A 12,823-nucleotide genomic window follows, 5' to 3' on the forward strand; every position below is an offset into this window, starting at 1 on the left:
TTCAGATTTATTAATTTACTTTGTAACAGTTATTAAACTTTTGGCTTCTCTGCTGAAGTTGAAGTATTTAAATAGTATCATCAAATTATATTACTTGGGTACTTAGGGCAGTTTTTTTAAAAGTTTTAAACCAATGGTTTCTAGTAATTCTGGGTTTTTTTTTGGGGGGGTCCGGTCGTGGGACCTGAATTCTGGGCCTGGGCGCTGTTCCTCAAGGCTAGTTCAAGGCTAGCACTCAACCACTTGATCCACAGCGCCACTTCCAGCTTTTTTTTGTCTGTTTATGTGATGCTGAGGAATTGAACCCAGGGCCTCAAATATGCAAAGCAAGAGTTCTACCACTGAGCCACCTTCCTAGCTCTCTATGAATTCTTAATTGGTATATTATTTAGTTTATTTTTAATTTCAATTTAATTTTATTGTAAAGGTAATGTACAGAGGGGATACAGTTAGCTAAATAAAGTAATGAGTACATTTATTATGGAAGGAACATTGTTATCTCTTCCATTGATTTTTTTGCACACTCAAAAAAAAAACTACTGATGCTTTTCCTGTCGCTATTGACCAATGGGTACTTTTCTTTCTTCATGCATTTTTTATAATGAAATTGATATACAGAGGGCTTACAGTTATTTAAATCAACTAAAGAATACACTTCATTTTATTTTCTAAATTTCAAATTTTGAACTTAATTATTTTCTTTTGTTTCTTTAGGGTAATTCTTTTTTCAGAGTTGTAGGATTAGTTAATTTAGTTTTGCATAATTTTAACACATGTAAATTATTCAGAGATATATTTTTGCTTTCAAAATAGTTAACATGTGACTATTTAAAAATTATTTTCTTAAATTTTATATGGTTGATGAATTTAAATAAATTTATTTTCTTATAGTTCTAAACATATTTGTCCAGGTAATGAATACTGTATTTTCAAGAATCACATACTTTATTAAAAAAGGCTGCATTACATGGTCACTTTTTGGAAATATTTATACTTGAATTAAAAAAACTGAGCTGGGCATAGTGATTTGTGGTTTCTATTTTCTAACTATGGTGGGAAGTGTAAATAGGGTTTGTAATTCGGGAGAGACTGGGAAACTATGAGAACTTATCATAAAATTTCCAGAGTGAAATGATTAGAGATATAGCCATGCCTAGCAAGATATAGAGCACCTGGTTATTATATTCTAAATCTTGAGTTAAAACACCAGTAACATCAATCTTTTGCCAAAATAAAAGGGTACATGTTTCAAAATGTTTATTATTTAAAACATGTTTGCAAATTTCTCATGTCTTTTATTTCTTAATTTTCAATTTACTTAATCTATAAGAATCCAAGTATCTTGTGACTGTTTTATTTCTACTAAACTTTTAAATAGTATGAGCAATATTATAATTTCATATATTAAAATACTTTTACTGTTTGTGATAATTTGCTCTGTTTAATATGTTAATAAAAATATTCCAAGTGTGTGTATGTGGTGTGTGTGTGTGTGTGTGTGTGTGTGTGTGTTTATGTGGGTTTTTGTGTGTGTGCTTTGTGTGTACTTTGTAATGCTTGGGAGATCACACAATTGCTTCACATATGTTAGGCCAATGTTTTATCACTGAACTATACTGTCTAGTTATAATACAAATAGTGTTTTAAGTTATGACTTCTTAAAAGTTTCATTCCTACTATGCTTTTCAAAATTATATATGATAAAATGTGATCCATCTTCTATCCACATTAGCAATTGTTAGTTTTATTCTTTCTCTTATTTCTTTGGAAATGAATTATATTCCTATTACAACTTTTTTACATTGTAACATCTCTATACAATGCTTTGTTTTCTATTTTATTTTTTCCATGTGATCTGACTTTCAGTCCAATGAAGAAGGTAACAGATTTTTCAAAAATAAATTCTTAGATTTATGGTCCATAGATTTTGAAAAGGATGCTATGAGATTTTATGAAATAAAAACAGAATCTTAAATGCTTGTATTGGCACTATTGCCTCTCTAGATTTAAAGAATAATCTTAGACTACTACCTCAATCCTTTGTTTGTGTGTATGTATGTTGGTCATCGGATTTGAACTCTGGGCTTGGGCGTTGTCCATGTGCTCTTCAGCTCAAGGTGAGCACTCTACCGCTTGAGCAACGGCAAAACTTCCGGTTTTCTAGTGGTTTATTGGAGATAAGAGCCTCATGGACTTTCCTACCCGGGATAGCTTTAAACCACCATCCTCAGATCTCACCCTCCTGAGTAGCTAGGATTACAAGCGTGAGCCACCGGCACCTGGCCTACCTCAAACCTTATAAAGAATGATTATCAAACTAAATGTGAGATGTAGAAACCGATAAAACATAAATGTAAAAATTCATGTCATCGGATTAGTAAAGGTTTCTAAAAATTTGACATGGAAAACATTAGTGGCTAAAGAAAAGCAAGAACTGGATTATATCAAGTGATAACCTTTCATAATTCAAAGGACACTATAACAGAAACAAACACATATCCAACAGATAGAGGGCATATATTTGTTAATGCTACAATGTTAATGCTACAATGATTCTGAAACTTAAGTATTTTTGGGGAGGGATCCGGTTGTGGGGCCTGAACTCTGGGCCTGTGTGCTGTCCTTCAGCTCTTTAGCTCAAGGCTAGCACCCTACCACTTGAGCCACAGAGCAACTTCTGGATTTTTTTTATGTGGTGCTAAGGAATCGAACCCAGGGCCTCAGGCATGCGAGGCATCGCTCTACCCCTGAGCCACCTTCCCAGCCCCTAAAACATAAGTATTTTTATATCTTCTAATTCTATATAAATTTTTTTCCTGAATAGTATATTTCATTAAATAACACGCAAATTAATAGTCAATAGGAGGAGCATATGAAATAAGCTCCTTTTTAGTGTCTAAGAAATAATAAAAACTCACTAATAAGTCCATAATATAAAAAGAGGACGCAAAATATAGTAATGCATTTGTGGAGAAATTGATATACTTCTAATAGTGATCGATTTGTATAATACTGCAATCATTTTAGCAAATAAGATTTCAAGTCTTCAAAAGGTGAAAGAGAATTTTATAGGATCCAGGCATTACACTTCTATGAATGTATTAAACAGAAGTAAAAAACTTTTTTTGGATAGAGATTGTAGTTAATTGACAGTGAACTTGAATAGTATGTGTGAGACCCTGGAAATGATCCCCAAAAACAAATTTTGAAAAGACACACTATAGAGGTTGTATGATGGGCAAATTCCTGTAACTGAATTTTATATCTATTTTTAATGTCTGTTCTAAAATTTACAGCATTTCTATTTGAAGGAATGCAAGTTTGTGAAAATCGGGCTTTGAAAACCTATGAAGGCACAATTCACTTCCAAAGCATTAAAATGTATACAATAAAAGGAGATAATATATTGTAAGTGAATTGCATGTCAGGAAAATAAACTTATTGTTAAAACTTCTTCACACAAAAGGCAGAATAGATAAAAAGATGTTTTTGGCTTTGGCTAAAAACTCTTTGTAAACTACTGCATTTAAAGCAAAGATGTGATTTCTGTTTATTTTGAGGGTATTTTGTCCGTTTGGGTTTATACAGAGATAACTCAATCCAAAAGTATATGTGATAACTGGAATACCTAGGAATTATGCATCAATTCTAATAATTTTTTATTATTTTTATTGTGAAAATACTGTACAGATGGGTTACAATTACATGGGCAAGATAATGAGTACATTTCTTATCAAGCATTGTAGGCTCCCCCTTTGTTTCCCCTTCCCATCCCTTCCCATCCTCCCCCTGTCCCCCACCCAATACTCCCCGCTACCCACCCCCCAAAATTGTAAACTTCATTTTTCGATATAACGACTTGTACATCTCATTGTTGCAATGGGTCCACCTGTATCCCTAATGTTTTCCCATGGCTTCCCTTATTTGCAATATCTAGTATATGTCTGAGTCAAGCAGAAAAGGTCAGATAAGGTGATGTTAGGGAAATGAACCCTAAGATATGTATTCAAAAGTTTTCTTTTCTTTCATGCGATTGTTTCTAACACATTTATGATTATTTCATTGTTGCTTTGTATTTCCCTCCCCCACAGTATAACCCCTGCTTTCACTGTATTTGATGTTGGTATAATTTGTGGAGGGGAAGGGGTAAAACTTCTAAATAAATGAGAAACTTTTCTGGAAGAAACTTTTAGCAAATGACAGAAGACACAAATCTATGCATCTGCATTTTATGAAAGTCATATGTTACATGCTCAATCCAATTGCTTATCTCTAGTTTTCTAGGAAAAACGTATTCTCAAGATAAGAGTCAAAAGCAGTGAAAAGAACAAAATACACAATCATCTTGATTTATTTGTGAAAGTACCAAATGAAATAAAATAATTCCACTTAAGGGACTCTAATATTAGCGTATGTGAAGATGTTCCTAAATGCCAATATCCATTAAATTTTTGGAATTTTAATTTCTACTAACATAGGAAAACTAGAACAAGAAAACAAATATAGACTTAGAGTGAACCAGCCTTGAAATAATTTTCTTAATTGTTTTGAAATTACAAAAGAATTGATACTCCTTTGCTTTGGAAATCATTTAAAAATATTTATCACTTATGATAATTCAAATACTAAGCAAGAGTAATTTTATATAATCATTATAAATATCATTTTATTACTATTGTAAAATAGAATAAAAAAACCAGTCCCAATATATGATGTACCTATCATTATTCTTAACTTCTAATCATTACCTAAATATCTTAAACAATCTAAACAGTCATGTCTTTAACATAGCCGTAAATATTCTATACTTTTTTACTTAACATTTTCCAGGGGTATGTATTCATGTTTCTAAGAAATGTTCACAGCAGTTAAAAGATGCTTTTGTGAAATTAATGTGATACATTTTTTGTTGTGGGTGTTGCTTTTAGTGGTTAATTGGAGATAAGAATCTAACAAGTACTTTTCTGTCTGTGCTAGTTTCTAAAACAATTCTAAGATCTCAGCACCCAGAATAGCTCTTATTATAAGGGTGAGTTACCGGCACTTTGTTTCATGAAGTATTTTTTAAAATTTTAATTATATGTTAAGTTACTTGTTTCACTATGCTGTATATCATTCTACACATGAATTTAGATATATTTATATATTTCTGAGGACAAATAATCTCTAAAAATATACTATTCTACACATAACATTTATATATAGAGAGAGAAGACAGATATATATATATAGAGAGAGAGAGAAGACAGACTCGCTCTAAAAATTTTATGCTACTATTTTTGAACTTTTTCATTTCAAAGATATACAGTCTATTTTTCTAAAAGTTTCCTAGAATAAAATAACTAATATTTCAATAGAAAGTAGAGTTTATTACTTTCAAGTGAATTTTAGATATACACATGATATTGTAGTAACATTTACAGTATATTACTTGAAAAGATTCTGCCCAAACTCTTAAATATTTGATTGTAGTTAGGGGGAGAGAGGAAGTTAATTCATAGTGATTAGGAATTTGCAATGCTTCAAAAACTCTATTCCATAATTTGTTATAAACACATAGTCAAACTATCTGATATGGTTTAGGTTTTTTTTTATTTGTTCAAAATTTCAATATGGATTCATGCACAGTGGTAACATTAAAATTATTAATCAAAAGACAAATAATAAAATCATAGACACATATCCGACATTCAATAATTAGCACTTATGTTGCTAATAATAATTTTGATGGGGAGGATGATGACCACAGTGTAGCCTGATAATGACGATGTTGTGATTGAAAAGGAAAAAAATACGTAGATATCTTTGAAGCTGGATTTCCCACATTGAATGCATAGTTATAAACAGCGTTAGATTACATACAATAAGAATAACAGGAGGAGGGCTGGGAAGGTGGCTCAGTGGCAGAGTGCTGGCCTTGTCTACATGAGGCTCTGGGTTTGATTTCTCAGCACCACATAAGCAGAAAAAGCGGGAAGTGGCACTGTGGCTCAAGTAGTAGAGAGCATTGAGCTGAAGAGCTGAGGGACAATGCCAGGCCAAGAGTCCAGGCCCCACGACGAACCAAACAATACAAAACAAAACAAAACAGAATAACAAGAGGAGAGTTTGAATATCAAGAAATACAATTACGTAAACAGGTACAGACAGTAAAAACCCTAATGTTATTCCAGCAGTCTTTCTAATGTATACTCACTGTTCTTGGTGGTATTATTTTCTTGTAAATAAAATCGTTTATTTCCACATTTTGATGGACTAAGATGTAGGTTTCAACTTAGTGTGATTAGTTCAAATAACATTCTCATATAGATACCATTCAATAAAAGGACACAAGCTGCAGAGCCAGGAGTTAAAATTTATTTTTATTTCTGTATGAAACTATTTCTGACTTTATACCAACAAACTGAATTTGACTCTTCCCTTATTTGTAAGCTAAGTTAGAAAATGTAAGGACTGTTTACTTTCTTTTTCTTTGCTCTAGAAGTCAACAAATATATTCTTCAATATTTCTGGTAGATTACATCCATTAAATGTAAGACCAACATTCAATGTTGTGAGTAAATAATGGTGGTACTCGAATTTTTGTCTGAGTTCTTCACTCTGTGTGCTTACAAGGAGAGTCATTGGGTGAAGGAGAGGACCAATATGAAAAGACTATGGGGAGAAATGCATACTTAGTAAATAGTTGTTTTAGGATTGAGTGAGTGGTGATGAGTATTTGCAATAGGCTGGTGTGTCAGGGTCATAAAAAGGAGTACATAGAAATTACATTAGTGACAGAAACTGAGAAAATCTTGATCATTCATCTTATCTAATGGATGGAGGTAGGGTAAGAGGAAATCTAAAGTTTTTGCACATCTCTGTCTCCTAACTGTGTTAGTTACATTCTTGGTGATAAGGATGGATTTAGATGGATTTATCTTGGTGATAAAGATAGATTTAGAGGAAAAAAACTCTCTGATAGTTCTAATATTTATGTTAAACAGATGCAAAGATAGGTCTGTTTGGACATCATCAAAATATTCATGACCATGAATATGAAAAGTAATAAAATCAGGGACATTATTAAAGGGAAGAGGAAAAGGAAAGTTCTGACGAAAGTGTGAACAATGTGAGTACCAGTGTGGACAAGATTGGAGGAATGTGATAAATAAGGAAACAAAAAAGGAATAAACACAGATTTACAGAAGAAAAGGAAGGAAAGAATTTTCAGGAAGATATTGAATGAAATCTACTATTTGGATTTGAAAAGTAAAAGGACATAGACAAGTTCAATAAGAACAGTGTTTTGGTGAAAGTCATATTGATAAAATGTTGAGATGTGAATGTGAGGACAAAATTCTGGATCAATTAATTCAACAGATCCTGTTGATTCTAAATGTTGGGAACAAATACTTAATCCTGACCTTAGAAATATTATACAGATATAACTGTCATGAAAGTTTATTACTGGTATTCTGTGAATATTTTTGAAAACTTTATTTAGCTAGGAGATTATAGATTGAACTACAGCACAAAAAAGCCTAATTTGTTCTACAGTTCCAATTAGTGACCCATCTATCCATATCAGTTTGGGATTTTATTGAAATATATTTAGATATGTTTGGATATCTTATCAGCCTACTCATTATAAATGTAGGACAAGTAACACCAAGTATTAGGTTGAACATACAGCTTTACTGATGTGACTGAAGACTCCTGTAATTGATTCCTCTTTAGAATAGAAAATGCCTCAATAGCAATTGACACATCATAACTGCCATATACACTATTGAAATCTAATTCTTGTTAGGTATATCTCCATACTGAAATAACCCTGTCAACCAACCTGACACAAATTCTTTTTGTGTGTGTGTGTGTGTGTGTATTTCTTATCTTTTATTATATTATAATAAAGGGAAAAATGTCACTTACCATATAAATTATAATGAAAACTGGATCATAAATCCTTAGCTTAAGATTGACACTGGAAAACATATGAAAACTCAACTGGCATGAAATATACATGCTTCCAAATACATATGTGTGTTAAGATGATGGAGTACATAAAATACACAAATTAATATTAAGAGAACACTCATTTAGGTAAAAAGAATGCCCACTAAATCTAACTTCAAGACTTAATTTTTTGTAGGTAAAGAGATTTATGAATAAATAAGCCACCTAAATTCTAACAGTGAACAAAGCTTTCTAATTTTCAGATCTTTTGATATTCACTTTAAACTTTCTGACACAAATTCTTATATGTAGGAAAATGTTCTTATAAACTTCAAGCTTTTATTGAATGGAAAAATTTAGACATTACTCTCACCACTACGATTAAATGCCTAAAAAGATAAGACATTTTGCTTTAATGCCTTTCTTTCACTTTCTCATACACATTGTCAAGTAGTGAAGGATTCTGATTTAACAATAATACAATCGTGACTTGTATTAACACAACATCTAGGATCTAATGTTAACTTGGACACTTACTAATTAGCTCCAAATTTTGTGGATATTTATATTTCTCCTGGGTAAACTAATGAACTCCAGGAAAATGTCCTTAAGGAGCCTTTCAATTCTAATATCACTGTCTCAAAATGCTTTAATTTCTTCATCCTTTAATGTGGGCATAGGGTTATATTGTAGAGCTTTTCTCCTCAGAGAGTGAGTATTACCCTATTGCTTAACATGGACAAAATACCTTCATACATAGACTGGGCGTGTACAAACAAGAAGTAGTAGTTGGACAATGTTCTTAGCAGTTTGTACAGATAAAATGGAAATAGAGCAACTATGAACTCAAAAAGAATGTGCAAAGAAGACAAAGGCACAAAGTAGAATGTGCCAAGAAAAGCTAAAGTATAATTTCAAATAAGGTGCTCAGGTGTGAGGGTGTGTTCAAAGTACAGGTTCAGACAATGTAGTTGGATATCTTGGGTGGAAAACTGCTTTAAACTGTTCTGGGATAATTGTACAAGTAGAAGCCCCTAATTCTGATTCTAATCAGCCACAACATCATCAACTTACCAAGTGCAAAGTGAGAAAAAGAGGGCTGATCACAGTTAGTGTTGAAACAATGGCAATCACATAACTTTTCTTATAAGTGTTCATTTATTTTGGAGCATTTAAGTAGGAAAAAGCCAAGTAAATATTTTGCATGTACCTAAATTAAGTGGGACGTATTATATTGGTCTCTCTTTAACTTGGAAGTTATAGATTATGACTTTTTTACTATAACTTGGGACGATGACCTGCTGTCAGTTATTTTCTTCTCTTACCCTTTTTTTGCCCTTCCACTTACATAATTATTATTTAAAGAGACATAATTGAGCTTGCATGTCTAAATTCTTCCAAATTACCTGAACTACTTCATACTTCTGGCAGCCTCCTATATCTTTCTCAAGGGAAACATTTAGAAACTACCATTTTTATCCTACATGATATTGGATATCTTCCTGGCTAATTCCTGCAAGATATATATTAGACTCATCCTATATCTCAACATTTGTACCACCATAAAATACTATCTTACTTAGAAATCATGATATTAGTATATCTGGTGAGGTAGCATCTGTCATTTTTGAATGGCCTTAAGTAATACTTACATGCAATCATGTTTTAAACCAATATGCCACTCAGTAGATGAATGAATTGACAAAATGTGGTTTATATATGTACGGAGTAATTCTATGCTTCCTATTCATAAGGAAATGGAAAAACTTGGAAAAATCCTACTAAAAAAATAAGCAAGACACAAAGAAACAAATTTCATGGTTTCCCTCATTTGTAATAACTAGGAAATATCTAAGATAGTCTTAGCAGATGAGCAGAATGAATCAATATCTATGTATAAATGTCCATATAAAATGATGCTGAACAAAATAAACTCCTAGATATGGAAAGAGAGGTCTTTCTTTGTGGATGTTGTTTTTAATGTACTATGTGATTCCTTTTTTCCTTTGTGTTATCCCATATGGTTTGTCCATTGTTGTACTTGGATTCAGTAGCCTGTGTATGGTATATACATTTATCTTCATTTGGCAAGGGAAGCAGAACAATGAAATGGCGAGACAAAGGACAAAAGGCAAACCAATGCAATAGCAATAGTCACAGGACAATATGTTGAAAATTTACAATACAACTTGTGAGTGGTATTGGGGTGAAGGAAAAGTGTGAGCAAAATGAGGGAGGGGATAAAAATTTTGATATGTTATGTATTCAATACCTTACAATTACTGCAACCCCTTCTATATATCACCTTGACAATAAAATTAAGTTAAAAAATGAGCTACATAAAATATAATTTCACTGTATTAGTATAGTAAATATTAATCTATGTGTATTACCTTTAAAAAATGAACATTTTGGTTGCTAATTTGAATTACCTCTTTCTTTATCAGACATCAACTGGAATGTTATCAAACTATACAATATTTTCAGAATATACTTGCCATTATTTTGAAAAAAATATTATTTTAGTGTTGTCTCATACTAAAACAGAAAACAGTTCAATTCTATGGAAACTCTTAACTTTAAAAACTTACTAATTGTTAAGAGGAGAGAATATATCTGTTCCTCAAAATTCCTATAACTACTAACTACTCATTTTCAAATTCTGAACATCCCATACCAGAGACATTCAAAAGAGTACCTGTTTTTATTTTATTTAATTCTGCAGGAGAAGCAGTTTTGAATGAGGCATTACATACTTAAAAGTCAACAGAAAAAATAGACACGTTCTTGTAGAGGATAATACTATGAAGTAACTATAATAATGAATTCCTTTTTTTTTTTTTTTTGGTAAGTCGTGGGGCTTGAACTCTGGGCTTGGGCACTGTCCCTGCGCTCTGCAGCTCAAGATGAGCACTCTACCACTTGAGCCACAGCATCACTTCCAATAAAAATTCCGTAAGAGTAAACATTTGTTCATCAGAGTAAGCTATTATATCTATGACAATCAATCCCAAGATTTTATGCCGTAAAGTCATCCTAGCCCAACAGTTTCCAAATTGTAAGGTGCACGTTAAAATTCCCTAAATTCACATCATGACTAGTTTATCACTATTGTGAAAAAAATACTACAGTTCTGCTAATGTGATGCCCTTCCTCTTGTGGAAAGAATACTACACTTAACTTTGCTACATCATTTTCCCCGCAATGGTATTCTTGAGATCAGAACACTTGCAAATAGTATTTATTTTTAATTTAATTTAATTTTTTATTTTACTATATATATCATAGATATTCAGGAGATATGTATATCTTAATATTAAGATTTGAAGATTATGGTTGAAAGCCCACCCAGGCAGGAAAGTTCCTTGGATTCTTATCTCAAATAAACTCATAAGGAAAAGTCAGACTCAAGTGGCATTGATGTTCTAGTGGTAGAGCAGTAGCCTTAAGCAAATACAGGCTCAGGGACAGTGCCCAAGCCCAGAGGTTAAGCCCTAGGACAAACAAAACAACAAAAACAAAATTAAAAATCCTCAAACCTAGCATTTTTCTCATTGTATACAGAGGTTCATAATTAAGGAAATTACTTCCTGTGTTATGTAAAGGTAGAAAAAAAAAAGATGTCACACAATTACTCTCTTCATACCATGTTACACCAAAGTCTCAAAAGATTGTGCTTTTTCTATATTTATAAATTAATATCATCAATTTGTTGACAATTTGTCTAGATTATTCACATTATCATTTTACTCATGAGCTGTTGGAATTATCTATTAACTAAGTTCTTATTGTACCTCACCTGAAAGACTACTCTAGTCAATTAGAATGCCAGAATAATTTGTGAAATTGTAAATTAAATCTTTTATTTGAAAAGCATTTTGTAGTATCCTATAGAATATTAAATTACAAACAAAAATTATCTATTTTAAATCTAAATTCTAATTTAGGCAAGTCTACAAATTCCTATATTAAATGAACTTTCCTATTTTTCCAGGCTTAAACTTTTGTAATTCTTCACCATTTCTTTGGAATCTAACAGAATGATGCTTACTTTTTCAAATTTTTGGTTGGGAATCATGAGCTCTTTTGAATCTAGAAATGTTATGTAATTAAGACAACATTTAAAACACAACTGAGGATTATATATGAGTTACATTTCTATGGGAAACTTGAGTTCTCAAAACATAATGACAAAATCAACCCAAATTTCCAACTGTGTTTTCCTTTCTTGTTTATTTTTTATTCCTTTCTTGGTTGGTTTTATGGAGGCAAAATTATATTCTGCTACTTAGGCAAAGTTTCATATCAGCTCAAGTAACTTGGGAGAGGAGTCCATGGAGTCCATTAAATACAAGATCATGTCATCTTCATGATTTTTTTCTTCTGTTTTTTTTTCTTTTTAAAAATTTATTAATTTTCTTGTGAAAATACTGTACAGAGGGGTTAAAATTACCTGCGCAAGACAATGAGTACATTTCTTGTCAAGCATTGTAGCCTCCTACTTTGTCTCTCCTATCCATCCCTTCCCATCCTCCCCCAGCGCCCCCACCCAATCCGCCTCCTCCCACCAAAGTTGCAAAGTTTGATTTCGACATAATGACTAGTACATCTTATTGTTGCAATGGGTCCACCTGTATCACTATTTAAACGATTTGATTTTGCCCTTCCCCTCCAGAAATTATACCTACATCAAATACAGTTAAAGCAGGGGTTATACCATGGGGGAGGGACCTACAAAGCAACAAAGAAATAATCTTATAAATGTGTTAGAAACAATCCCATGAAAGAAAAAAAAATATTTGAATACACATCTTAGGGTTCATTTCCCTAACATCAACTTATCTGACCTGTTCTGCTTGGCTCAGACATATTCTAGTTATTGCAA

This window comes from Dipodomys spectabilis, unplaced genomic scaffold (assembly GCF_019054845.1).
Source record: "Dipodomys spectabilis isolate Male_0828 unplaced genomic scaffold, ASM1905484v1 ptg000584l, whole genome shotgun sequence".
NCBI lineage: Eukaryota > Metazoa > Chordata > Mammalia > Rodentia > Heteromyidae > Dipodomys > Dipodomys spectabilis.